This window comes from Xyrauchen texanus, unplaced genomic scaffold (genome assembly GCF_025860055.1).
Source record: "Xyrauchen texanus isolate HMW12.3.18 unplaced genomic scaffold, RBS_HiC_50CHRs HiC_scaffold_533, whole genome shotgun sequence".
Lineage (NCBI taxonomy): Eukaryota > Metazoa > Chordata > Actinopteri > Cypriniformes > Catostomidae > Xyrauchen > Xyrauchen texanus.
In genome coordinates, this window is record NW_026266504.1 from 1 (window position 1) to 25,000 (window position 25,000).

General features: G+C 38.7%; 37 non-coding genes across 37 annotated transcripts; all 37 read left to right on the forward strand.

The window, feature by feature from the left end:
• The first annotated feature begins 119 nt into the window (after positions 1-119).
• trnav-cac (transfer RNA valine (anticodon CAC)) lies at positions 120-192 on the forward strand. The gene has a single exon. It is a non-coding gene; the product is annotated as a tRNA-Val (tRNA).
• A 287-nt stretch (positions 193-479) lies between these two features.
• Positions 480-552, forward strand: trnav-cac (transfer RNA valine (anticodon CAC)). Its single transcript has one exon. It is a non-coding gene; the product is annotated as a tRNA-Val (tRNA).
• A 1,305-nt stretch (positions 553-1,857) lies between these two features.
• trnav-cac (transfer RNA valine (anticodon CAC)) lies at positions 1,858-1,930 on the forward strand. Its single transcript has one exon. It is a non-coding gene; the product is annotated as a tRNA-Val (tRNA).
• A 1,107-nt stretch (positions 1,931-3,037) lies between these two features.
• trnav-cac (transfer RNA valine (anticodon CAC)) lies at positions 3,038-3,110 on the forward strand. The gene has a single exon. It is a non-coding gene; the product is annotated as a tRNA-Val (tRNA).
• A 646-nt stretch (positions 3,111-3,756) lies between these two features.
• Positions 3,757-3,829, forward strand: trnav-cac (transfer RNA valine (anticodon CAC)). The gene has a single exon. It is a non-coding gene; the product is annotated as a tRNA-Val (tRNA).
• A 1,107-nt stretch (positions 3,830-4,936) lies between these two features.
• On the forward strand, positions 4,937-5,009 carry trnav-cac (transfer RNA valine (anticodon CAC)). The gene has a single exon. It is a non-coding gene; the product is annotated as a tRNA-Val (tRNA).
• Positions 5,010-6,198: 1,189 nt separating this feature from the next.
• Positions 6,199-6,271, forward strand: trnav-cac (transfer RNA valine (anticodon CAC)). The gene has a single exon. It is a non-coding gene; the product is annotated as a tRNA-Val (tRNA).
• A 568-nt stretch (positions 6,272-6,839) lies between these two features.
• On the forward strand, positions 6,840-6,912 carry trnav-cac (transfer RNA valine (anticodon CAC)). The gene has a single exon. It is a non-coding gene; the product is annotated as a tRNA-Val (tRNA).
• A 1,011-nt stretch (positions 6,913-7,923) lies between these two features.
• Positions 7,924-7,998, forward strand: trnav-cac (transfer RNA valine (anticodon CAC)). The gene has a single exon. It is a non-coding gene; the product is annotated as a tRNA-Val (tRNA).
• Positions 7,999-8,105: 107 nt separating this feature from the next.
• Positions 8,106-8,180, forward strand: trnav-cac (transfer RNA valine (anticodon CAC)). The gene has a single exon. It is a non-coding gene; the product is annotated as a tRNA-Val (tRNA).
• A 1,105-nt stretch (positions 8,181-9,285) lies between these two features.
• Positions 9,286-9,358, forward strand: trnav-cac (transfer RNA valine (anticodon CAC)). Its single transcript has one exon. It is a non-coding gene; the product is annotated as a tRNA-Val (tRNA).
• A 287-nt stretch (positions 9,359-9,645) lies between these two features.
• On the forward strand, positions 9,646-9,718 carry trnav-cac (transfer RNA valine (anticodon CAC)). Its single transcript has one exon. It is a non-coding gene; the product is annotated as a tRNA-Val (tRNA).
• Positions 9,719-10,185: 467 nt separating this feature from the next.
• trnav-cac (transfer RNA valine (anticodon CAC)) lies at positions 10,186-10,258 on the forward strand. The gene has a single exon. It is a non-coding gene; the product is annotated as a tRNA-Val (tRNA).
• A 107-nt stretch (positions 10,259-10,365) lies between these two features.
• On the forward strand, positions 10,366-10,438 carry trnav-cac (transfer RNA valine (anticodon CAC)). The gene has a single exon. It is a non-coding gene; the product is annotated as a tRNA-Val (tRNA).
• Positions 10,439-11,366: 928 nt separating this feature from the next.
• On the forward strand, positions 11,367-11,439 carry trnav-cac (transfer RNA valine (anticodon CAC)). Its single transcript has one exon. It is a non-coding gene; the product is annotated as a tRNA-Val (tRNA).
• A 287-nt stretch (positions 11,440-11,726) lies between these two features.
• Positions 11,727-11,799, forward strand: trnav-cac (transfer RNA valine (anticodon CAC)). Its single transcript has one exon. It is a non-coding gene; the product is annotated as a tRNA-Val (tRNA).
• Positions 11,800-12,086: 287 nt separating this feature from the next.
• Positions 12,087-12,159, forward strand: trnav-cac (transfer RNA valine (anticodon CAC)). Its single transcript has one exon. It is a non-coding gene; the product is annotated as a tRNA-Val (tRNA).
• An 825-nt stretch (positions 12,160-12,984) lies between these two features.
• trnav-cac (transfer RNA valine (anticodon CAC)) lies at positions 12,985-13,057 on the forward strand. The gene has a single exon. It is a non-coding gene; the product is annotated as a tRNA-Val (tRNA).
• A 107-nt stretch (positions 13,058-13,164) lies between these two features.
• Positions 13,165-13,237, forward strand: trnav-cac (transfer RNA valine (anticodon CAC)). The gene has a single exon. It is a non-coding gene; the product is annotated as a tRNA-Val (tRNA).
• A 1,288-nt stretch (positions 13,238-14,525) lies between these two features.
• Positions 14,526-14,598, forward strand: trnav-cac (transfer RNA valine (anticodon CAC)). Its single transcript has one exon. It is a non-coding gene; the product is annotated as a tRNA-Val (tRNA).
• Positions 14,599-14,705: 107 nt separating this feature from the next.
• Positions 14,706-14,778, forward strand: trnav-cac (transfer RNA valine (anticodon CAC)). The gene has a single exon. It is a non-coding gene; the product is annotated as a tRNA-Val (tRNA).
• A 466-nt stretch (positions 14,779-15,244) lies between these two features.
• trnav-cac (transfer RNA valine (anticodon CAC)) lies at positions 15,245-15,317 on the forward strand. Its single transcript has one exon. It is a non-coding gene; the product is annotated as a tRNA-Val (tRNA).
• A 1,288-nt stretch (positions 15,318-16,605) lies between these two features.
• trnav-cac (transfer RNA valine (anticodon CAC)) lies at positions 16,606-16,678 on the forward strand. The gene has a single exon. It is a non-coding gene; the product is annotated as a tRNA-Val (tRNA).
• A 466-nt stretch (positions 16,679-17,144) lies between these two features.
• Positions 17,145-17,217, forward strand: trnav-cac (transfer RNA valine (anticodon CAC)). The gene has a single exon. It is a non-coding gene; the product is annotated as a tRNA-Val (tRNA).
• A 388-nt stretch (positions 17,218-17,605) lies between these two features.
• On the forward strand, positions 17,606-17,678 carry trnav-cac (transfer RNA valine (anticodon CAC)). Its single transcript has one exon. It is a non-coding gene; the product is annotated as a tRNA-Val (tRNA).
• A 287-nt stretch (positions 17,679-17,965) lies between these two features.
• trnav-cac (transfer RNA valine (anticodon CAC)) lies at positions 17,966-18,038 on the forward strand. The gene has a single exon. It is a non-coding gene; the product is annotated as a tRNA-Val (tRNA).
• Positions 18,039-18,325: 287 nt separating this feature from the next.
• trnal-cag (transfer RNA leucine (anticodon CAG)) lies at positions 18,326-18,398 on the forward strand. The gene has a single exon. It is a non-coding gene; the product is annotated as a tRNA-Leu (tRNA).
• A 1,287-nt stretch (positions 18,399-19,685) lies between these two features.
• On the forward strand, positions 19,686-19,758 carry trnav-cac (transfer RNA valine (anticodon CAC)). The gene has a single exon. It is a non-coding gene; the product is annotated as a tRNA-Val (tRNA).
• Positions 19,759-20,222: 464 nt separating this feature from the next.
• On the forward strand, positions 20,223-20,295 carry trnav-cac (transfer RNA valine (anticodon CAC)). Its single transcript has one exon. It is a non-coding gene; the product is annotated as a tRNA-Val (tRNA).
• Positions 20,296-20,402: 107 nt separating this feature from the next.
• Positions 20,403-20,477, forward strand: trnav-cac (transfer RNA valine (anticodon CAC)). The gene has a single exon. It is a non-coding gene; the product is annotated as a tRNA-Val (tRNA).
• Positions 20,478-20,764: 287 nt separating this feature from the next.
• trnav-cac (transfer RNA valine (anticodon CAC)) lies at positions 20,765-20,837 on the forward strand. The gene has a single exon. It is a non-coding gene; the product is annotated as a tRNA-Val (tRNA).
• A 1,288-nt stretch (positions 20,838-22,125) lies between these two features.
• Positions 22,126-22,199, forward strand: trnav-cac (transfer RNA valine (anticodon CAC)). The gene has a single exon. It is a non-coding gene; the product is annotated as a tRNA-Val (tRNA).
• Positions 22,200-22,665: 466 nt separating this feature from the next.
• On the forward strand, positions 22,666-22,738 carry trnav-cac (transfer RNA valine (anticodon CAC)). Its single transcript has one exon. It is a non-coding gene; the product is annotated as a tRNA-Val (tRNA).
• A 107-nt stretch (positions 22,739-22,845) lies between these two features.
• trnav-cac (transfer RNA valine (anticodon CAC)) lies at positions 22,846-22,918 on the forward strand. The gene has a single exon. It is a non-coding gene; the product is annotated as a tRNA-Val (tRNA).
• Positions 22,919-23,025: 107 nt separating this feature from the next.
• Positions 23,026-23,098, forward strand: trnav-cac (transfer RNA valine (anticodon CAC)). The gene has a single exon. It is a non-coding gene; the product is annotated as a tRNA-Val (tRNA).
• Positions 23,099-24,388: 1,290 nt separating this feature from the next.
• On the forward strand, positions 24,389-24,461 carry trnav-cac (transfer RNA valine (anticodon CAC)). Its single transcript has one exon. It is a non-coding gene; the product is annotated as a tRNA-Val (tRNA).
• Positions 24,462-24,568: 107 nt separating this feature from the next.
• Positions 24,569-24,642, forward strand: trnav-cac (transfer RNA valine (anticodon CAC)). Its single transcript has one exon. It is a non-coding gene; the product is annotated as a tRNA-Val (tRNA).
• The last annotated feature ends 358 nt before the right edge of the window (positions 24,643-25,000 follow it).

Consider the following 25,000-nt stretch of genomic DNA (forward strand, 5'->3'; position numbering starts at 1 on the left):
TGGGTGGAAACACTTGATATTTTTACTGCAGTACTGTTCTTTTTGGATGGAGTGTCATGTCGAAACATATATTCAATAAATGAGTTGCAGGAATTGTTGTTTATTTCCTTCACAGAAAAGTTTCCATAGTGTAGTGGTTATCACGTTCGCCTCACACGCGAAAGGTCCCCAGTTCGATACTGGGTGGAAACACTTGATGTTTTTACTGCAGTACTGTTCTTTTTGGATGGAGTGTCTTGTTGAAACATATATTCAATTAACGAGTTGCAGGAATTGTTGGTAATTGCTTTCATAGGCAGGTTTCCATAGTGTAGTGGTTATCATGTTTGCCTCACAGGCGTAATGTACCCAGTTCGATACTGGGTGGAAACACTTGATATTTTTACTGCAGTACTGTGATTTTTGGAAGGAGTGTCTTGTCTAAACATATATTCCATAAATGAGTTGCAGGAATTGTTGGTAAATATAAGCTTAGGCAGGTTTCCATAGTGTAGTGGTTATCACGTTCGCCTCACACGCGAAAGGTCCCTAGTTCGATACTGGGTGGAAACCCTTGATATTTTTACTGCAGTACTGTTCTTTTTGGATGTAGTGTCTTGTCGAAACATATATTCAATAAATGAGTAGCAGGAATTGTTGGTAATGTCCTTCATAGTCTATTTTCCATAATGTAGTGGTTATCACTTTCGCCTCACACACGAAAAGTCCCCATTTCAATAGTGGGTGGAAACCCTTGATATTTTTACTGCAGTACTGTGATTTTTGGATGGAGTGTCTTGTCTAAACATATATTCAATTAATGAGTTGCAGGAATTGTTGTTAATTAATTTCATAGGCAGGTTTACATAGTGTAGTGGTTGTCACGTTCGCCTCACATGCGAATGGTCCCCAGTTCGATACTGGGTGAAAACACTTGATATTTTTACTGCAGTACTGTGATTTTTGGATGGAGTGTCATGTCTAAACATATATTCAATTAATGAGTTGCAGGAATTGTTGGTAATTAAGTTTATAGGCAGGTTTACATAGTGTAGTGGTTGTCACGTTTGCCTCACAAGCAGAATGTCCCCTGTTCGATACTGGGTGGAAACAATTGATATTTTTACTGGAGTACTGTGATTTTTGGATGGAGTGTCTTGTCGAAACATATATTCAATAAATGAATAGCAGGAATTGTTGGTAATGTCCTTCATAGGCTATTTTCCATAATGTAGTGGTTTTCACGTTCGCCTCACACGCGAAAGGTCCCCAGTTTGAAGTTAGGTGGAAACACTTGATATTTCTACTGCAGTACAGTGATTTTTGGATGGAGTGTCTTGTCTAAACATATATTCAATTAATGAGTTGCAGGAATTGTTGGTAATTACTTTTATAGGCAGGTTTCCATAATGTAGTGGTTATCACGTTCTCCTCACACGCAAAAGGTACCCAGTTCGAAACTGGGTCGAAACAATTGTTGGTAATTTCCTTCAGAGGCTAGTATCCATAGTGTAGTGGTTATCACGTTCACCTCACACGCGAAAGGTCCCCAGTTCGATACTGGGTGGAAACACTTGATGTTTTTACTGCAGTACTGTGATTTTTGGATTGAGTGTCTTGTCGAAACATGTATTCAATAAATGAGTAGCAGGAATTGTTGGTAATTACTTTTATAGGCAGGTTTCCATAGTGTAGTGTTATCACGTTGTTATCAAGTTATCACGTTCGCCTCACACGCGAAAGGTCCCCAGTTCGATACTGGGTGGAAACACTTGATGTTTTTACTGCAGTACTGTTCTTTTTGGATGGAGTGTCTTGTCTAAACATATATTCAATTAACGAGTTGCAGGAATTGTTGGTAATTGCTTTCATAGGCAGGTTTCCATAGTGTAGTGGTTATCACGTTCGCCTCACACGCGAAAGGTCCCCAGTTTGATACTGGGTGGAAACACTTGATATTTTTACTGCAGTACTGTGATTTTTGGATGGAGTGTCTTTTCTAAACATATATTCAATTAATGAGATGCAGGAATTGTTGGTAATTTTATTCATAGGCTAGTTTCCATAGTGTAGTGGTTATCATGTTTGCCTCACACGTGAAAGGTCCCCAGTTCGAAGTTGAGTGGAAACACTTGATGGTTTTCCTGCAGTATTGTGATTTTTGGATGGAATGTCTTGTCAAAACACATTTTCAAGAAATGAGTAGCAGGAATTGTTGGTAAATTCCATCATAGTCTAGTTTCCATAATGTAGTGGTTATCACTTTCGCCTCACACGCGAAAAGTCCCCATTTCAATAGTGGGTGGAAACCCTTGATATTTTTACTGCAGTACTGTGATTTTTGGATGGAGTGTCATGTATAAACATATATTCAATTAATGAGTTGCAGGAATTGTTGGTAATTAAGTTTATAGGCAGGTTTACATAGTGTAGTGGTTGTCACGTTTGCCTCACAAGCAGAATGTCCCCTGTTCGATACTGGGTGGAAACAATTGATATTTTTACTGGAGTACTGTGATTTTTGGATGGAGTGTCTTGTCGAAACATATATTCAATAAATGAGTAGCAGGAATTTTTGGTAATGTCCTTCATAGGCTATTTTCCATAATGTAGTGGTTTTCACGTTCGCCTCACAGGCGAAAGGTCCCCAGTTTGAAGTTAGGTGGAAACACTTGATATTTCTACTGCAGTACAGTGATTTTTGGATGGAGTGTCTTGTCTAAACATATATTCAATTAATGAGTTGCAGGAATTGTTGGTAATTACTTTTTTAGGCAGGTTTCCATAATGTAGTGGTTATCACGTTCTCCTCACACGCAAAAGGTACCCAGTTCGAAACTGGGTCGAAACAATTGTTGGTAATTTCCTTCAGAGGCTAGTATCCATAGTGTAGTGGTTATCACGTTCACCTCACATGCGAAAGGTCCCCAGTTCGATACTGGGTGGAAACACTTGATGTTTTTACTGCAGTACTGTGATTTTTGGATTGAGTGTCTTGTCGAAACATATATTCAATAAATGAGTTGCAGGAATTGTTGGTAATTAATTTTATAGGCAGGTTTCCATAGTGTAGTGGTTATCACGTTCGCCTCACACGCGAAAGGTCCCCAGTTCGATACTGGGTGGAAACACTTGATGTTTTTACTGCAGTACTGTTCTTTTTGGATGGAGTGTCTTGTCGAAACATATATTCAATTAACGAGTTGCAGGAATTGTTGGTAATTACTTTCATAGGCAGGTTTCCATAGTGTAGTGGTTATCACGTTCAGCCTCACACGCGAAAGGTCCCCAGTTCGATATTGGGTGGAAACACTTGATGTTTTTACTGCAGTACTGTGATTTTTGGATGGAGTGTCTTGTCTAAACATATATTCAATTAATGAGTTGCAGGAATTGTTGGTAATTAAGTTTATAGGCAGGTTTACATAGTGTAGTTGTTGTCACGTTTGCCTCACAAGCGGAATGTCCCCTGTTCGATACTGGGTGGAAACAATTGATATTTTTACTGGAGTACTGTGATTTTTGGATGGAGTGTCTTGTCTAAACATATATTCAATTAATGAGTTGCAGGAATTGTTGGTAATTACTTTCATAGGTAGGTTTCCATAGTGTTGTGATTATCACGTTCGCCTAACACGCGAAAGGTCCCCAGTTTGAAGTTAGGTGGAAACACTTGATATTTTTACTGCAGTACTGTGATTTTTGGAAGGAGTGTCTAGTCTAAACATATATTCCATAAATGAGTTGCAGGAATTGTTGGTAATTAAGCTAAGGCAGGTTTCCATAGTGTAGTGGTTATCACGTTCGCCTCACACGCGAAAGGTCCCCAGTTCGATACTGGGTGGAAACACTTGATATTTTTACTGCAGTACTGTTCTTTTTGGATGTAGTGTCTTGTCGAAACATATATTCAATAAATGAGTAGCAGGAATTGTTGGTAATGTCCTTCATAGTCTATTTTCCATAATGTAGTGGTTATCACTTTCGCCTCACACACGAAAAGTCCCCATTTCAATAGTGGGTGGAAACCCTTGATATTTTTACTGCAGTACTGTGATTTTTGGATGGAGTGTCTTGTCTAAACATATATTCAATTAATGAGTTGCAGGAATTGTTGTTAATTAATTTCATAGGCAGGTTTACATAGTGTAGTGGTTGTCACGTTTGCCTCACACGCGAATGGTCCCCAGTTCGATACTGGGTGAAAACACTTGATATTTTTACTGCAGTACTGTGATTTTTGGATGGAGTGTCATGTCTAAACATATATTCAATTAATGAGTTGCAGGAATTGATGGTAATTAAGTTTATAGGCAGGTTTACATAGTGTAGTGGTTGTCACGTTTGCCTCACAAGCAGAATGTCCCCTGTTCGATACTGGGTGGAAACAATTGATGTTTTTACTGGAGTACTGTGATTTTTGGATGGAGTGTCTTGTCGAAACATATATTCAATAAATGAGTAGCAGGAATTTTTGGTAATGTCCTTCATAGGCTATTTTCCATAATGTAGTGGTTTTCACGTTCGCCTCACACGCGAAAGGACCCCAGTTTGAAGTTAGGTGGAAACACTTGATATTTCTACTGCAGTACAGTGATTTTTGGATGGAGTGTCTTGTCTAAACATATATTCAATTAATGAGTTGCAGGAATTGTTGGTAATTACTTTTTTAGGCAGGTTTCCATAATGTAGTGGTTATCACGTTCTCCTCACACACAAAAGGTACCCAGTTCGAAACTGGGTCGAAACAATTGTTGGTAATTTCCTTCAGAGGCTAGTATCCATAGTGTAGTGGTTATCACGTTCACCTCACACGCGAAAGGTCCCCAGTTCGATACTGGGTGGAAACACTTGATGTTTTTACTGCAGTACTGTTCTTTTTGGATGGAGTGTCTTGTCGAAACATATATTCAATAAATGAGTAGCAGGAATTGTTGGTAATTAATTTTATAGGCAGGTTTCCATAGTGTAGTTGTTATCACGTTCGCCTCACACGCGAAAGGTCCCCAGTTCGATACTGGGTGGAAACACTTGATGTTTTTACTGCAGTACTGTTCTTTTTGGATGGAGTGTCTTGTCGAAACATATATTCAATTAACGAGTTGCAGGAATTGTTGGTAATTACTTTCATAGGCAGGTTTACATAGTGTAGTGGTTATCACGTTCGCCTCACACGCGAAAGGTCCCTAGTTCGATATTGGGTGGAAACACTTGATATTTTTACTGGAGTACTGTGATTTTTGGATGGAGTGTCTTGTCTAAACATATATTCAATTAATGAGTTGCAGGAATTGTTGGTAATTACTTTCATAGGTAGGTTTCCATAGTGTTGTGATTATCACGTTCGCCTAACACGCGAAAGGTCCCCAGTTTGAAGTTAGGTGGAAACACTTGATATTTTTACTGCAGTACTGTGATTTTTGGAAGGAGTGTCTAGTCTAAACATATATTCCATAAATGAGTTGCAGGAATTGTTGGTAATTAAGCTAAGGCAGGTTTCCATAGTGTAGTGGTTATCACGTTCAGCCTCACACGCGAAAGGTCCCCTGTTCGATACTGGGTGGAAACACTTGATATTTTTACTGCAGTACTGTGATTTTTGGATGGAGTGTCTTGTCTAAACATATATTCAATTAATGAGTTGCAGGAATTGTTGGTAATTACATTCATAGGCTAGTTTTCCATAATGTAGTGGTTATCACGTTCAGCCTCACACGCGAAAGGTCCCCAGTTTGATAGTTAGGTGGAAACACTTGATATTTTTACTGCAGTACTGTGATTTTTGGATGGAGTGTCTTGTCTAAACATATATTCAATTAATGAGTTGCAGGAATTGTTGGTAATTACTTTTATAGGCAGGTTTCCATAATGTAGTGGTTATCACGTTCTCCTCACACGCAAAAGGTACCCAGTTCGATACTGGGTGGAAACACTTGATATTTTTACTGCAGTACTGTTCTTTTTGGATGTAGTGTCTTGTCGAAACATATATTCAATAAATGAGTAGCAGGAATTGTTGGTAATGTCCTTCATAGTCTATTTTCCATAATGTAGTGGTTATCACTTTCGCCTCACACACGAAAAGTCCCCATTTCAATAGTGGGTGGAAACCCTTGATATTTTTACTGCAGTACTGTGATTTTTGGATGGAGTGTCTTGTCTAAACATATATTCAATTAATGAGTTGCAGGAATTGTTGTTAATTAATTTCATAGGCAGGTTTCCATAGTGTAGTGGTTATCACGTTCGCCTCACACGCGAATGGTCCCCAGTTCGATACTGGGTGAAAACACTTGATATTTTTACTGCAGTACTGTGATTTTTGGATGGAGTGTCATGTCTAAACATATATTCAATTAATGAGTTGCAGGAATTGTTGGTAATTAAGTTTATAGGCAGGTTTACATAGTGTAGTGGTTGTCACGTTTGCCTCACAAGCAGAATGTCCCCTGTTCGATACTGGGTGGAAACAATTGATATTTTTACTGGAGTACTGTGATTTTTGGATGGAGTGTCTTGTCGAAACATATATTCAATAAATGAGTAGCAGGAATTGTTGGTAATGTCCTTCATAGGCTATTTTCCATAATGTAGTGGTTTTCACGTTCAGCCTCACACGTGAAAGGTCCCCAGTTTGAAGTTAGGTGGAAACACTTGATATTTCTACTGCAGTACAGTGATTTTTGGATGGAGTGTCTTGTCTAAACATATATTCAATTAATGAGTTGCAGGAATTGTTGGTAATTACTTTTATAGGCAGGTTTCCATAATGTAGTGGTTATCACGTTCTCCTCACACGCAAAAGGTACCCAGTTCGAAACTGGGTCAGAACAATTGTTGGTAATTTCCTTCAGAGGCTAGTATCCATAGTGTAGTGGTTATCACGTTCACCTCACACGTGAAAGGTCCCCAGTTCGATACTGGGTGGAAACACTTGATGTTTTTACTGCAGTACTGTGATTTTTGGATTGAGTGTCTTGTCGAAACATATATTCAATAAATGAGTAGCAGGAATTGTTGGTAATTAATTTTATAGGCAGGTTTCCATAGTGTAGTGGTTATCACGTTCAGCCTCACACTTGAAAGGTCCCCAGTTCGATACTGGGTGGAAACACTTGATGTTTTTACTGCAGTACTGTGATCTTTTGGATGGAGTGTCTTGTCGAAACATATATTCAATTAACGAGTTGCAGGAATTGTTGGTAATTACTTTCATAGGCAGGTTTACATAGTGTAGTGGTTATCACGTTCAGCCTCACACGCGAAAGGTCCCCAGTTCGATATTGGGTGGAAACACTTGATATTTTTACTGGAGTACTGTGATTTTTGGATGGAGTGTCTTGTCTAAACATATATTCAATTAATGAGTTGCAGGAATTGTTGGTAATTACTTTCATAGGTAGGTTTCCATAGTGTTGTGATTATCACGTTAGCCTAACACGCGAAAGGTCCCCAGTTTGAAGTTAGGTGGAAACACTTGATATTTTTACTGCAGTACTGTGATTTTTGGAAGGAGTGTCTAGTCTAAACATATATTCCATAAATGAGTTGCAGGAATTGTTGGTAATTAAGCTAAGGCAGGTTTCCATAGTGTAGTGGTTATCACGTTTGCCTCACCAGCTGAATGGTCCCCTGTTCGATACTGGGTGGAAACACTTGATATTTTTACTGCAGTACTGTGATTTTTGGATGGAGTGTCTTGTCTAAACATATATTCAATTAATGAGTTGCAGGAATTGTTGGTAATTAACTTTATAGGCTAGTTTTCCATAATGTAGTGGTTATCACGTTCAGCCTCACACGTGAAAGGTCCCCAGTTTGAAGTTAGGTGGAAACACTTGATATTTTTACTGCAGTACTGTGATTTTTGGATGGAGTGTCTTGTCTAAACATATATTCAATAAATGAGTTGCAGGAATTGTTGGTAATTAACTTCATAGGCAGGTTTCCATAGTGTAGTGGTTATCACGTTCAGCCTCACACGCTGAAAGGTCCCCAGTTCGATACTGGGTGGAAACACTTGATATTTTTACTGCAGTACTGTGATTTTTGGATGGAGTGTCTTGTCGAAACATATATTCAATAAATGAGTAGCAGGAATTGTTGGTAATTACTTTCATAGGCAGGTTTCCATAGTGTAGTGGTTATCACGTTCAGCCTCACACGCTGAAAGGTCCCCAGTTCGATACTGGGTGGAAACACTTGATATTTTTACTGCAGTACTGTTCTTTTTGGATGGAGTGTCTTGTCTAAACATATATTCAATTAATGAGTTGCAGGAATTGTTGGTAATTACTTTCATAGGCAGGTTTACATAGTGTAGTGGTTATCACGTTAGCCTCACACGCGAAAGGTCCCCAGTTCGATATTGGGTGGAAACACTTGATATTTTTACTGGAGTACTGTGATTTTTGGATGGAGTGTCTTGTCTAAACATATATTCAATTAATGAGTTGCAGGAATTGTTGGTAATTACTTTCATAGGTAGGTTTCCATAGTGTTGTGATTATCACGTTCGCCTAACACGCGAAAGGTCCCCAGTTTGAAGTTAGGTGGAAACACTTGATATTTTTACTGCAGTACTGTGATTTTTGGAAGGAGTGTCTAGTCTAAACATATATTCCATAAATGAGTTGCAGGAATTGTTGGTAATTAAGCTAAGGCAGGTTTCCATAGTGTAGTGGTTATCACGTTCGCCTCACCCGCGAATGGTCCCCTGTTCGATACTGGGTGAAAACACTTGATATTTTTACTGCAGTACTGTGATTTTTGGATGGAGTGTCATGTCTAAACATATATTCAATTAATGAGTTGCAGGAATTGTTGGTAATTAAATTTATAGGCTATTTTCCATAATGTAGTGGTTTTCACGTTCGCCTCACACGCGAAAGGTCCCCAGTTTGAAGTTAGGTGGAAACACTTGATATTTCTACTGCAGTACAGTGATTTTTGGATGGAGTGTCTTGTCTAAACATATATTCAATTAATGAGTTGCAGGAATTGTTGGTAATTACTTTTATAGGCAGGTTTCCATAATGTAGTGGTTATCACGTTCTCCTCACACGCAAAAGGTACCCAGTTCGAAACTGGGTCAGAACAATTGTTGGTAATTTCCTTCAGAGGCTAGTATCCATAGTGTAGTGGTTATCACGTTCACCTCACACGCGAAAGGTCCCCAGTTCGATACTGGGTGGAAACACTTGATATTTTTACGGCAGTACTGTTCTTTTTGGATGGAGTGTCTTGTCGAAACATATATTCAATAAATGAGTAGCAGGAATTGTTGTTTATTTCCTTCACAGAAAAGTTTCCATAGTGTAGTGGTTATCACGTTCGCCTCACATGCGAAAGGTCCCCAGTTCGATACTGGGTGGAAACACTTGATGTTTTTACTGCAGTACTGTTCTTTTTGGGTGGAGTGTCTTGTCGAAACATATATTCAATTAACGAGTTGCAGGAATTGTTGGTAATTGCTTTCATAGGCAGGTTTCCATAGTGTAGTGGTTATCATGTTTGCCTCACAGGCGTAATGTACCCAGTTCGATACTGGGTGGAAACACTTGATATTTTTACTGCAGTACTGTGATTTTTGGAAGGAGTGTCTTGTCTAAACATATATTCCATAAATGAGTTGCAGGAATTGTTGGTAAATATAAGCTTAGGCAGGTTTCCATAGTGTAGTGGTTATCACGTTCACCTCACACGTGAAAGGTCCCCAGTTCGATACTGGGTGGAAACACTTGATGTTTTTACTGCAGTACTGTTCTTTTTGGATGGAGTGTCTTGTCGAAACATATATTCAATTAACGAGTTGCAGGAATTGTTGGTAATTGCTTTCATAGGCAGGTTTCCATAGTGTAGTTGTTGTCACGTTTGCCTCACAAGCGGAATGTCCCCTGTTCGATACTGGGTGGAAACAATTGATATTTTTACTGGAGTACTGTGATTTTTGGATGGAGTGTCTTGTCTAAACATATATTCAATTAATGAGTTGCAGGAATTGTTGGTAATTACTTTCATAGGTAGGTTTCCATAGTGTTGTGATTATCACGTTCGCCTAACACGCGAAAGGTCCCCAGTTTGAAGTTAGGTGGAAACACTTGATATTTTTACTGCAGTACTGTGATTTTTGGATGGAGTGTCTTGTCGAAACATATATTCAATAAATGAGTTGCAGGAATTGTTGTTTATTTCCTTCACAGAAAAGTTTCCATAGTGTAGTGGTTATCACGTTCGCCTCACATGCGAAAGGTCCCCAGTTCGATACTGGGTGGAAACGCTTGATGTTTTTACTGCAGTACTGTTCTTTTTGGGTGGAGTGTCTTGTCGAAACATATATTCAATTAACGAGTTGCAGGAATTGTTGGTAATTACTTTCATAGGCAGGTTTCCATAGTGTAGTGGTTATCACGTTAGCCTCACACGTGAAAGGTCCCCAGTTCGATACTGGGTGGAAACACTTGATATTTTTACTGCAGTACTGTGATTTTTGGATGGAGTGTCTTGTCTAAACATATATTCAATTAATGAGTTGCAGGAATTGTTGGTAATTAAGTTTATAGGCAGGTTTACATAGTGTAGTTGTTGTCACGTTTGCCTCACAAGCGGAATGTCCCCTGTTCGATACTGGGTGGAAACAATTGATAATTTTACTGGAGTACTGTGATTTTTGGATGGAGTGTCTTGTCTAAACATATATTCAATTAATGAGTTGCAGGAATTGTTGGTAATAAATTTTATAGGCAGGTTTCCATAGTGTAGTGGTTATCACGTTCAGCCTCACACGTGAATGGTCCCCAGTTCGATACTGGGTGAAAACACTTGATATTTTTACTGCAGTACTGTGATTTTTGGATGGAGTGTCATGTCTAAACATATATTCAATTAATGAGTTGCAGGAATTGTTGGTAATTAAGTTTATAGGCAGGTTTACATAGTGTAGTGGTTGTCACGTTTGCCTCACAAGCAGAATGTCCCCTGTTCGATACTGGGTGGAAACAATTGATATTTTTACTGGAGTACTGTGATTTTTGGATGGAGTGTCTTGTCTAAACATATATTCAATTAATGAGTTGCAGGAATTGTTGGTAATGTCCTTCATAGGCTATTTTCCATAATGTAGTGGTTTTCACGTTCGCCTCACACGCGAAAGGTCCCCAGTTTGAAGTTAGGTGGAAACACTTGATATTTCTACTGCAGTACAGTGATTTTTGGATGGAGTGTCTTGTCTAAACATATATTCAATTAATGAGTTGCAGGAATTGTTGGTAATTACTTTTATAGGCAGGTTTCCATAATGTAGTGGTTATCACGTTCTCCTCACACGCAAAAGGTACCCAGTTCGAAACTGGGTCGAAACAATTGTTGGTAATTTCCATCAGAGGCTAGTATCCATAGTGTAGTGGTTATCACGTTCACCTCACACGCGAAAGGTCCCCAGTTCGATACTGGGTGGAAACACTTGATGTTTTTACTGCAGTACTGTGATTTTTGGATTGAGTGTCTTGTCAAAACATATATTCAATAAATGAGTAGCAGGAATTGTTGGTAATTACTTTTATAGGCAGGTTTCCATAGTGTAGTGGTTATCACGTTCGCCTCACACACGAAAAGTCCCCAGTTCAATATTGGGTGGAAACACTTGATATTTTTACTGCAGTACTGTGATTTTTGGATGGAGTGTCTTGTCTAAACATATATTCAATTAACGAGTTGCAGGAATTGTTGGTAATTACTTTCATAGGCAGGTTTCCATAGTGTAGTGGTTATCATGTTCGCCTCACACGCGAAAGATCCCCAGTTCGATACTGGGTGGAAACACTTGATGTTTTTACTGCAGTACTGTGATTTTTGGATGTAGTGTCTTGTCGAAACATATATTCAATAAATGAGTAGCAGGAATTGTTGGTAATGTCCTTCATAGTCTATTTTCCATAATGTAGTGGTTATCACTTTCGCCTCACACACGAAAAGTCCCCATTTCAATAGTGGGTGGAAACCCTTGATATTTTTACTGCAGTACTGTGATTTTTGGATGGAGTGTCTTGTCGAAACATATATTCAATAAATGAGTTGCAGGAATTGTTGTTTATTTCCTTCACAGAAAAGTTTCCATAGTGTAGTGGTTATCACGTTCGCTTCACACGTGAAAGGTCCCCAGTTCGATACTGGGTGGAAACACTTGATGTTTTTACTGCAGTACTGTTCTTTTTGGATGGAGTGTCTTGTCGAAACATATATTCAATTAACGAGTTGCAGGAATTGTTGGTAATTACTTTCATAGGCAGGTTTCCATAGTGTAGTGGTTATCACGTTCAGCCTCACACTGAAAGGTCCCCAGTTCGATACTGGGTGGAAACACTTGATATTTTTACTGCAGTACTGTGATTTTTGGATGGAGTGTCTTGTCTAAACATATATTCAATTAATGAGTTGCAGGAATTGTTGGTAATTAAGTTTATAGGCAGGTTTACATAGTGTAGTTGTTGTCACGTTTGCCTCACAAGCGGAATGTCCCCTGTTCGATACTGGGTGGAAACAATTGATATTTTTACTGGAGTACTGTGATTTTTGGATGGAGTGTCTTGTCTAAACATATATTCAATTAATGAGTTGCAGGAATTGTTGGTAATTACTTTCATAGGTAGGTTTCCATAGTGTTGTGATTATCACGTTCGCCTAACACGCGAAAGGTACCCAGTTTGAAGTTAGGTGGAAACTCTTGATATTTTTACTGCAGTACTGTGATTTTTGGAAGGAGTGTCTAGTCTAAACATATATTCCATAAATGAGTTGCAGGAATTGTTGGTAATTAAGCTTATGCAGGTTTCCATAGTGAAGTGGTTATCATGTTCACCTCACACGCGAAAGGTCCCCAGTTCGATACTGGGTGGAAACACTTGATATTTTTACTGCAGTACTGTTCTTTTTGGATGGAGTGTCATGTCGAAACATATATTCAATAAATGAGTTGCAGGAATTGTTGTTTATTTCCTTCACAGAAAAGTTTCCATAGTGTAGTGGTTATCACGTTCGCCTCACACGCGAAAGGTCCCCAGTTCGATACTGGGTGGAAACACTTGATGTTTTTACTGCAGTACTGTTCTTTTTGGATGGAGTGTCTTGTCTAAACATATATTCAATTAACGAGTTGCAGGAATTGTTGGTAATTGCTTTCATAGGCAGGTTTCCATAGTGTAGTGGTTATCACGTTCGCCTCACACGCGAAAGGTCCCCAGTTTGATACTGGGTGGAAACACTTGATATTTTTACTGCAGTACTGTGATTTTTGGATGGAGTGTCTTTTCTAAACATATATTCAATTAATGAGATGCAGGAATTGTTGGTAATTTTATTCATAGGCTAGTTTCCATAGTGTAGTGGTTATCATGTTTGCCTCACACGCGAAAGGTCCCCAGTTCGAAGTTGAGTGGAAACACTTGATGGTTTTCCTGCAGTATTGTGATTTTTGGATGGAATGTCTTGTCAAAACACATTTTCAAGAAATGAGTAGCAGGAATTGTTGGTAAATTCCATCATAGTCTAGTTTCCATAATGTAGTGGTTATCACTTTCGCCTCACACGCGAAAAGTCCCCATTTCAATAGTGGGTGGAAACCCTTGATATTTTTACTGCAGTACTGTGATTTTTGGATGGAGTGTCTTGTCTAAACATATATTCAATTAATGAGTTGCAGGAATTGTTGTTAATTAATTTTATAGGCAGGATTCCATAGTGTAGTGGTTATAACGTTCGCCTCACACGTGAATGGTCCCAGTTCGATACTGGGTGAAAACACTTGATATTTTTACTGCAGTACTGTGATTTTTGGATGGAGTGTCATGTATAAACATATATTCAATTAATGAGTTGCAGGAATTGTTGGTAATTAAGTTTATAGGCAGGTTTACATAGTGTAGTGGTTGTCACGTTTGCCTCACAAGCAGAATGTCCCCTGTTCGATACTGGGTGGAAACAATTGATATCTTTACTGGAGTACTGTGATTTTTGGATGGAGTGTCTTGTCGAAACATATATTCAATAAATGAGTAGCAGGAATTTTTGGTAATGTCCTTCATAGGCTATTTTCCATAATGTAGTGGTTTTCACGTTCGCCTCACAGGCGAAAGGTCCCCAGTTTGAAGTTAGGTGGAAACACTTGATATTTCTACTGCAGTACAGTGATTTTTGGATGGAGTGTCTTGTCTAAACATATATTCAATTAATGAGTTGCAGGAATTGTTGGTAATTACTTTTATAGGCAGGTTTCCATAATGTAGTGGTTATCACGTTCTCCTCACATGCATAAAAGGTACCCAGTTCGAAACTGGGTCGAAACAATTGTTGGTAATTTCCTTCAGAGGCTAGTATCCATAGTGTAGTGGTTATCACGTTCACCTCACATGCGAAAGGTCCCCAGTTCGATACTGGGTGGAAACACTTGATGTTTTTACTGCAGTACTGTGATTTTTGGATTGAGTGTCTTGTCGAAACATATATTCAATAAATGAGTAGCAGGAATTGTTGGTAATTAATTTTATAGGCAGGTTTCCATAGTGTAGTGGTTATCACGTTCGCCTCACACGCGAAAGGTCCCCAGTTCGATACTGGGTGGAAACACTTGATGTTTTTACTGCAGTACTGTTCTTTTTGGATGGAGTGTCTTGTCGAAACATATATTCAATTAACGAGTTGCAGGAATTGTTGGTAATTACTTTCATAGGCAGGTTTCCATAGTGTAGTGGTTATCACGTTCGCCTCACACGCGAAAGGTCCCCAGTTCGATATTGGGTGGAAACACTTGATGTTTTTACTGCAGTACTGTGATTTTTGGATGGAGTGTCTTGTCTAAACATATATTCAATTAATGAGTTGCAGGAATTGTTGGTAATTAAGTTTATAGGCAGGTTTACATAGTGTAGTTGTTGTCACGTTTGCCTCACAAGCGGAATGTCCCCTGTTCGATACTGGGTGGAAACAATTGATATTTTTACTGCAGTACTGTGATTTTTGGATGGAGTGTCTTGTCTAAACATATATTCAATTAATGAGTTGCAGGAATTGTTGGTAATTACTTTCATAGGTAGGTTTCCATAGTGTTGTGATTATCACGTTAGCCTCACACGTAAAGGTCCCCAGTTTGAAGTTAGGTGGAAACACTTGATATTTTTACTGCAGTACTGTGATTTTTGGAAGGAGTGTCTTGTCTAAACATATATTCCATAAATGAGTTGCAGGAATTGTTGGTAAATATAAGCTTAGGCAGGTTTCCATAGTGTAGTGGTTATCACGTTCGCCTCACACGCGAAAGGTCCCTAGTTCGATACTGGGTGGAAACCCTTGATATTTTTACTGCAGTACTGTTCTTTTTGGATGTAGTGTCTTGTCGAAACATATATTCAATAAATGAGTAGCAGGAATTGTTGGTAATGTCCTTCATAGTCTATTTTCCATAATGTAGTGGTTATCACTTTCGCCTCACACACGAAAAGTCCCCATTTCAATAGTGGGTGGAAACCCTTGATATTTTTACTGCAGTACTGTGATTTTTGGATGGAGTGTCTTGTCTAAACATATATTCAATTAATGAGTTGCAGGAATTGTTGTTAATTAATTTCATAGGCAGGTTTCCATAGTGTAGTGGTTATCACGTTCAGCCTCACCGCTGAATGGTCCCCAGTTCGATACTGGGTGAAAACACTTGATATTTTTACTGCAGTACTGTGATTTTTGGATGGAGTGTCATGTCTAAACATATATTCAATTAATGAGTTGCAGGAATTGTTGGTAATTAAATTTATAGGCAGGTTTACATAGTGTAGTGGTTGTCACGTTTGCCTCACAAGCAGAATGTCCCCTGTTCGATACTGGGTGGAAACAATTGATATTTTTACTGGAGTACTGTGATTTTTGGATGGAGTGTCTTGTCGAAACATATATTCAATAAATGAGTAGCAGGAATTGTTGGTAATGTCCTTCATAGGCTATTTTCCATAATGTAGTGGTTTTCACGTTCAGCCTCACACTGAAAGGTCCCCAGTTTGAAGTTAGGTGGAAACACTTGATATTTCTACTGCAGTACAGTGATTTTTGGATGGAGTGTCTTGTCTAAACATATATTCAATTAATGAGTTGCAGGAATTGTTGGTAATTACTTTTATAGGCAGGTTTCCATAATGTAGTGGTTATCACGTTCTCCTCACATCAAAAGGTACCCAGTTCGAAACTGGGTCGAAACAATTGTTGGTAATTTCCTTCAGAGGCTAGTATCCATAGTGTAGTGGTTATCACGTTCACCTCACACGCGAAAGGTCCCCAGTTCGATAATGTGTGGAAACACTTGATATTTTTACGGCAGTACTGTGATTTTTGGATTGAGTGTCTTGTCGAAACATATATTCAATAAATGAGTAGCAGGAATTGTTGGTAATTACTTTTATAGGCAGGTTTCCATAGTGTAGTGGTTATCACGTTCAGCCTCACACCTGAAAAGTCCCCAGTTCAATAGTGGGTGGAAACACTTGATATTTTTACTGCAGTACTGTGATTTTTGGATGGAGTGTCTTGTCGAAACATATATTCAATTAACGAGTTGCAGGAATTGTTGGTAATTACTTTCATAGGCAGGTTTCCATAGTGTAGTGGTTATCACGTTCACCTCACACGCGAAAGGTCCCCAGTTCGATACTGGGTGGAAACACTTGATATTTTTACTGCAGTACTGTGATTTTTGGATGGAGTGTCTTGTCTAAACATATATTCAATTAATGAGTTGCAGGAATTGTTGGTAATTAAGTTTATAGGCAGGTTTACATAGTGTAGTTGTTGTCACGTTTGCCTCACAAGCGGAATGTCCCCTGTTCGATACTGGGTGGAAACAATTGATATTTTTACTGGAGTACTGTGATTTTTGGATGGAGTGTCTTGTCTAAACATATATTCAATTAATGAGTTGCAGGAATTGTTGGTAATTACTTTCATAGGTAGGTTTCCATAGTGTTGTGATTATCACGTTCAGCCTAACACGTGAAAGGTCCCCAGTTTGAAGTTAGGTGGAAACACTTGATATTTTTACTGCAGTACTGTGATTTTTGGAAGGAGTGTCTAGTCTAAACATATATTCCATAAATGAGTTGCAGGAATTGTTGGTAATTAAGCTAAGGCAGGTTTCCATAGTGTAGTGGTTATCATGTTCACCTCACACGCGAAAGGTCCCCAGTTCGATACTGGGTGGAAACACTTGATATTTTTACTGCAGTACTGTTCTTTTTGGATGGAGTGTCTTGTTGAAACATATATTCAATAAATGAGTTGCAGGAATTGTTGTTTATTTCCTTCATCAGAAAAGTTTCCATAGTGTAGTGGTTATCACGTTCAGCCTCACACTGAAAGGTCCCCAGTTCGATACTGGGTGGAAACACTTGATGTTTTTACTGCAGTACTGTTCTTTTTGGATGGAGTGTCTTGTCGAAACATATATTCAATAAATGAGTTGCAGGAATTGTTGTTTATTCCATTCACAGGAAAGTTTCCATAGTGTAGTGGTTATCATGTTTGCCTCACAGGTGTAATGTACCCAGTTCGAAACTGGGTCGAAACAATTGTTGGTAATTTCCTTCAGAGGCTAGTATCCATAGTGTAGTGGTTATCACGTTCACCTCACACGTGAAAGGTCCCCAGTTCGATACTGGGTGGAAACACTTGATGTTTTTACTGCAGTACTGTTCTTTTTGGATGGAGTGTCTTGTCGAAACATATATTCAATTAACGAGTTGCAGGAATTGTTGGTAATTGCTTTCATAGGCAGGTTTCCATAGTGTAGTGGTTATCATGTTTGCCTCACAGGCGTGATGTACCCAGTTCGATACTGGGTGGAAACACTTGATATTTTTACTGCAGTACTGTGATTTTTGGAAGGAGTGTCTTGTCTAAACATATATTCCATAAATGAGTTGCAGGAATTGTTGGTAAATATAAGCTTAGGCAGGTTTCCATAGTGTAGTGGTTATCACGTTCACCTCACACGCGAAAGGTCCCCAGTTCGATACTGGGTGGAAACACTTGATGTTTTTACTGCAGTACTGTTCTTTTTGGATGGAGTGTCTTGTCGAAACATATATTCAATTAACGAGTTGCAGGAATTGTTGGTAATTGCTTTCATAGGCAGGTTTCCATAGTGTAGTGGTTATCATGTTTGCCTCACAGGCGTAATGTACCCAGTTCGATACTGGGTGGAAACACTTGATATTTTTACTGCAGTACTGTGATTTTTGGACGGAGTGTCTTGTCTAAACATATATTCCATAAATGAGTTGCAGGAATTGTTGGTAAATATAAGCTTAGGCAGGTTTCCATAGTGTAGTGGTTATCACGTTCACCTCAGACGCGAAAGGTCCCTAGTTCGATACTGGGTGGAAACCCTTGATATTTTTACTGCAGTACTGTTCTTTTTGGATGTAGTGTCTTGTCGAAACATATATTCAATAAATGAGTAGCAGGAATTGTTGGTAATGTCCTTCATAGTCTATTTTCCATAATGTAGTGGTTATCACTTTCGCCTCACACACGAAAAGTCCCCATTTCAATAGTGGGTGGAAACCCTTGATATTTTTACTGCAGTACTGTGATTTTTGGATGGAGTGTCTTGTCTAAACATATATTCAATTAATGAGTTGCAGGAATTGTTGTTAATTAATTTCATAGGCAGGTTTCCATAGTGTAGTGGTTATCACGTTCAGCCTCACCGCTGAATGGTCCCCTGTTCGATACTGGGTGAAAACACTTGATATTTTTACTGCAGTACTGTGATTTTTGGATGGAGTGTCATGTCTAAACATATATTCAATTAATGAGTTGCAGGAATTGTTGGTAATTAAATTTATAGGCAGGTTTACATAGTGTAGTGGTTGTCACGTTTGCCTCACAAGCAGAATGTCCCCTGTTCGATACTGGGTGGAAACAATTGATATTTTTACTGGAGTACTGTGATTTTTGGATGGAGTGTCTTGTCGAAACATATATTCAATAAATGAGTAGCAGGAATTGTTGGTAATGTCCTTCATAGGCTATTTTCCATAATGTAGTGGTTTTCACGTTCAGCCTCACACTGAAAGGTCCCCAGTTTGAAGTTAGGTGGAAACACTTGATATTTCTACTGCAGTACAGTGATTTTTGGATGGAGTGTCTTGTCTAAACATATATTCAATTAATGAGTTGCAGGAATTGTTGGTAATTACTTTTATAGGCAGGTTTCCATAATGTAGTGGTTATCACGTTCTCCTCACACGCAAAAGGTACCCAGTTCGAAACTGGGTCGAAACAATTGTTGGTAATTTCCTTCAGAGGCTAGTATCCATAGTGTAGTGGTTATCACGTTCACCTCACACTGAAAGGTCCCCAGTTCGATAATGTGTGGAAACACTTGATATTTTTACGGCAGTACTGTGATTTTTGGATTGAGTGTCTTGTCGAAACATATATTCAATAAATGAGTAGCAGGAATTGTTGGTAATTACTTTTATAGGCAGGTTTCCATAGTGTAGTGGTTATCACGTTCGCCTCACACACGAAAAGTCCCCAGTTCAATAGTGGGTGGAAACACTTGATATTTTTACTGCAGTACTGTGATTTTTGGATGGAGTGTCTTGTCGAAACATATATTCAATTAACGAGTTGCAGGAATTGTTGGTAATTACTTTCATAGGCAGGTTTCCATAGTGTAGTGGTTATCACGTTCGACTCACACGCGAAAGGTCCCCAGTTCGATACTGGGTGGAAACACTTGATATTTTTACTGCAGTACTGTGATTTTTGGATGGAGTGTCTTGTCTAAACATATATTCAATTAATGAGTTGCAGGAATTGTTGGTAATTAAGTTTATAGGCAGGTTTACATAGTGTAGTTGTTGTCACGTTTGCCTCACAAGCGGAATGTCCCCTGTTCGATACTGGGTGGAAACAATTGATATTTTTACTGGAGTACTGTGATTTTTGGATGGAGTGTCTTGTCTAAACATATATTCAATTAATGAGTTGCAGGAATTGTTGGTAATTACTTTCATAGGTAGGTTTCCATAGTGTTGTGATTATCACGTTCAGCCTAACACGAAAGGTCCCCAGTTTGAAGTTAGGTGGAAACACTTGATATTTTTACTGCAGTACTGTGATTTTTGGAAGGAGTGTCTAGTCTAAACATATATTCCATAAATGAGTTGCAGGAATTGTTGGTAATTAAGCTAAGGCAGGTTTCCATAGTGTAGTGGTTATCATGTTCACCTCACACGTGAAAGGTCCCCAGTTCGATACTGGGTGGAAACACTTGATATTTTTACTGCAGTACTGTTCTTTTTGGATGGAGTGTCTTGTCGAAACATATATTCAATAAATGAGTTGCAGGAATTGTTGTTTATTTCCTTCACAGAAAAGTTTCCATAGTGTAGTGGTTATCACGTTCAGCCTCACATGCTGAAAGGTCCCCAGTTCGATACTGGGTGGAAACACTTGATGTTTTTACTGCAGTACTGTTCTTTTTGGGTGGAGTGTCTTGTCGAAACATATATTCAATTAACGAGTTGCAGGAATTGTTGGTAATTACTTTCATAGGCAGGTTTCCATAGTGTAGTGGTTATCATGTTTGCCTCACAGGCGTAATGTACCCAGTTCGATACTGGGTGGAAACACTTGATATTTTTACTGCAGTACTGTGATTTTTGGAAGGAGTGTCTTGTCTAAACATATATTCCATAAATGAGTTGCAGGAATTGTTGGTAAATATAAGCTTAGGCAGGTTTCCATAGTGTAGTGGTTATCACGTTCACCTCACACGTGAAAGGTCCCCAGTTCGATACTGGGTGGAAACACTTGATATTTTTACTGCAGTACTGTGATTTTTGGATGGAGTGTCTTGTCTAAACATATATTCAATTAATGAGTTGCAGGAATTGTTGGTAATTGCTTTCATAGGCAGGTTTCCATAGTGTAGTGGTTATCATGTTTGCCTCACAGGCGTAATGTACCCAGTTCGATACTGGGTGGAAACCCTTGATATTTTTACTGCAGTACTGTGATTTTTGGATGGAGTGTCTTGTCTAAACATATATTCAATTAATGAGTTGCAGGAATTGTTGTTAATTAATTTCATAGGCAGGTTTCCATAGTGTAGTGGTTATCACGTTCGCCTCACCCGCGAATGGTCCCCTGTTCGATACTGGGTGAAAACACTTGATATTTTTACTGCAGTACTGTGATTTTTGGATGGAGTGTCATGTCTAAACATATATTCAATTAATGAGTTGCAGGAATTGTTGGTAATTAAATTTATAGGCAGGTTTACATAGTGTAGTGGTTGTCACGTTTGCCTCACAAGCAGAATGTCCCCTGTTCGATACTGGGTGGAAACAATTGATATTTTTACTGGAGTACTGTGATTTTTGGATGGAGTGTCTTGTCGAAACATATATTCAATAAATGAGTAGCAGGAATTGTTGGTAATGTCCTTCATAGGCTATTTTCCATAATGTAGTGGTTTTCACGTTCAGCCTCACACTTGAAAGGTCCCCAGTTTGAAGTTAGGTGGAAACACTTGATATTTCTACTGCAGTACAGTGATTTTTGGATGGAGTGTCTTGTCTAAACATATATTCAATTAATGAGTTGCAGGAATTGTTGGTAATTACTTTTATAGGCAGGTTTCCATAATGTAGTGGTTATCACGTTCTCCTCACACGCAAAAGGTACCCAGTTCGAAACTGGGTCGAAACAATTGTTGGTAATTTCCTTCAGAGGCTAGTATCCATAGTGTAGTGGTTATCACGTTCACCTCACACGCGAAAGGTCCCCAGTTCGATACTGTGTGGAAACACTTGATATTTTTACGGCAGTACTGTGATTTTTGGATTGAGTGTCTTGTCGAAACATATATTCAATAAATGAGTAGCAGGAATTGTTGGTAATTACTTTTATAGGCAGGTTTCCATAGTGTAGTGGTTATCACGTTCGCCTCACACACGAAAAGTCCCCAGTTCAATAGTGGGTGGAAACACTTGATATTTTTACTGCAGTACTGTGATTTTTGGATGGAGTGTCTTGTCGAAACATATATTCAATTAACGAGTTGCAGGAATTGTTGGTAATTACTTTCATAGGCAGGTTTCCATAGTGTAGTGGTTATCACGTTCAGCCTCACACGTGAAAGGTCCCCAGTTCGATACTGGGTGGAAACACTTGATATTTTTACTGCAGTACTGTGATTTTTGGATGGAGTGTCTTGTCTAAACATATATTCAATTAATGAGTTGCAGGAATTGTTGGTAATTAAGTTTATAGGCAGGTTTACATAGTGTAGTTGTTGTCACGTTTGCCTCACAAGCGGAATGTCCCCTGTTCGATACTGGGTGGAAACAATTGATATTTTTACTGGAGTACTGTGATTTTTGGATGGAGTGTCTTGTCTAAACATATATTCAATTAATGAGTTGCAGGAATTGTTGGTAATTACTTTCATAGGTAGGTTTCCATAGTGTTGTGATTATCACGTTCAGCCTAACACGCGAAAGGTCCCCAGTTTGAAGTTAGGTGGAAACACTTGATATTTTTACTGCAGTACTGTGATTTTTGGAAGGAGTGTCTAGTCTAAACATATATTCCATAAATGAGTTGCAGGAATTGTTGGTAATTAAGCTAAGGCAGGTTTCCATAGTGTAGTGGTTATCATGTTCACCTCACACGCGAAAGGTCCCCAGTTCGATACTGGGTGGAAACACTTGATATTTTTACTGCAGTACTGTTCTTTTTGGATGGAGTGTCTTGTCGAAACATATATTCAATAAATGAGTTGCAGGAATTGTTGTTTATTTCCTTCACAGAAAAGTTTCCATAGTGTAGTGGTTATCACGTTCGCCTCACATGCGAAAGGTCCCCAGTTCGATACTGGGTGGAAACACTTGATGTTTTTACTGCAGTACTGTTCTTTTTGGGTGGAGTGTCTTGTCGAAACATATATTCAATTAACGAGTTGCAGGAATTGTTGGTAATTACTTTCATAGGCAGGTTTCCATAGTGTAGTGGTTATCACGTTCGCCTCACACGCGAAAGGTCCCCAGTTCGATACTGGGTGGAAACACTTGATATTTTTACTGCAGTACTGTGATTTTTGGATGGAGTGTCTTGTCTAAACATATATTCAATTAATGAGTTGCAGGAATTGTTGGTAATTAAGTTTATAGGCAGGTTTACATAGTGTAGTTGTTGTCACGTTTGCCTCACAAGCGGAATGTCCCCTGTTCGATACTGGGTGGAAACAATTGATAATTTTACTGGAGTACTGTGATTTTTGGATGGAGTGTCTTGTCTAAACATATATTCAATTAATGAGTTGCAGGAATTGTTGGTAATAAATTTTATAGGCAGGTTTCCATAGTGTAGTGGTTATCACGTTCAGCCTCACACGCTGAATGGTCCCCAGTTCGATACTGGGTGAAAACACTTGATATTTTTACTGCAGTACTGTGATTTTTGGATGGAGTGTCATGTCTAAACATATATTCAATTAATGAGTTGCAGGAATTGTTGGTAATTAAGTTTATAGGCAGGTTTACATAGTGTAGTGGTTGTCACGTTTGCCTCACAAGCGGAATGTCCCCTGTTCGATACTGGGTGGAAACAATTGATATTTTTACTGGAGTACTGTGATTTTTGGATGGAGTGTCTTGTCTAAACATATATTCAATTAATGAGTTGCAGGAATTGTTGGTAATGTCCTTCATAGGCTATTTTCCATAATGTAGTGGTTTTCACGTTCGCCTCACACGCGAAAGGTCCCCAGTTTGAAGTTAGGTGGAAACACTTGATATTTCTACTGCAGTACAGTGATTTTTGGATGGAGTGTCTTGTCTAAACATATATTCAATTAATGAGTTGCAGGAATTGTTGGTAATTACTTTTATAGGCAGGTTTCCATAATGTAGTGGTTATCACGTTCTCCTCACACGCTAAAAGGTACCCAGTTCGAAACTGGGTCGAAACAATTGTTGGTAATTTCCTTCAGAGGCTAGTATCCATAGTGTAGTGGTTATCACGTTCACCTCACACGCGAAAGGTCCCCAGTTCGATACTGTGTGGAAACACTTGATGTTTTTACTGCAGTACTGTGATTTTTGGATTGAGTGTCTTGTCGAAACATATATTCAATAAATGAGTAGCAGGAATTGTTGGTAATTACTTTTATAGGCAGGTTTCCATAGTGTAGTGGTTATCACGTTCGCCTCACACACGAAAAGTCCCCAGTTCAATAGTGGGTGGCAACACTTGATATTTTTACTGCAGTACTGTGATTTTTGGATGGAGTGTCTTGTCTAAACATATATTCAATTAACGAGTTGCAGGAATTGTTGGTAATTACTTTCATAGGCAGGTTTCCATAGTGTAGTGGTTATCACGTTCGCCTCACATGCGAAAGGTCCCCAGTTCGATACTGGGTGGAAACACTTGATGTTTTTACTGCAGTACTGTTCTTTTTGGATGGAGTGTCTTGTCTAAACATATATTCAATTAATGAGTTGCAGGAATTGTTGGTAATTACTTTCATAGGCAGGTTTCCATAGTGTAGTGGTTATCACGTTCAGCCTCACACGTGAAAGGTCCCCAGTTCGATACTGGGTGGAAACACTTGATATTTTTACTGCAGTACTGTGATTTTTGGATGGAGTGTCTTGTCTAAACATATATTCAATTAATGAGTTGCAGGAATTGTTGGTAATTAAGTTTATAGGCAGGTTTACATAGTGTAGTTGTTGTCACGTTTGCCTCACAAGCGGAATGTCCCCTGTTCGATACTGGGTGGAAACAATTGATAATTTTACTGCAGTACTGTGATTTTTGGATGGAGTGTCTTGTCTAAACATATATTCAATTAATGAGTTGCAGGAATTGTTGGTAATAAATTTTATAGGCAGGTTTCCATAGTGTAGTGGTTATCACGTTCAGCCTCACACGCTGAATGGTCCCCAGTTCGATACTGGGTGAA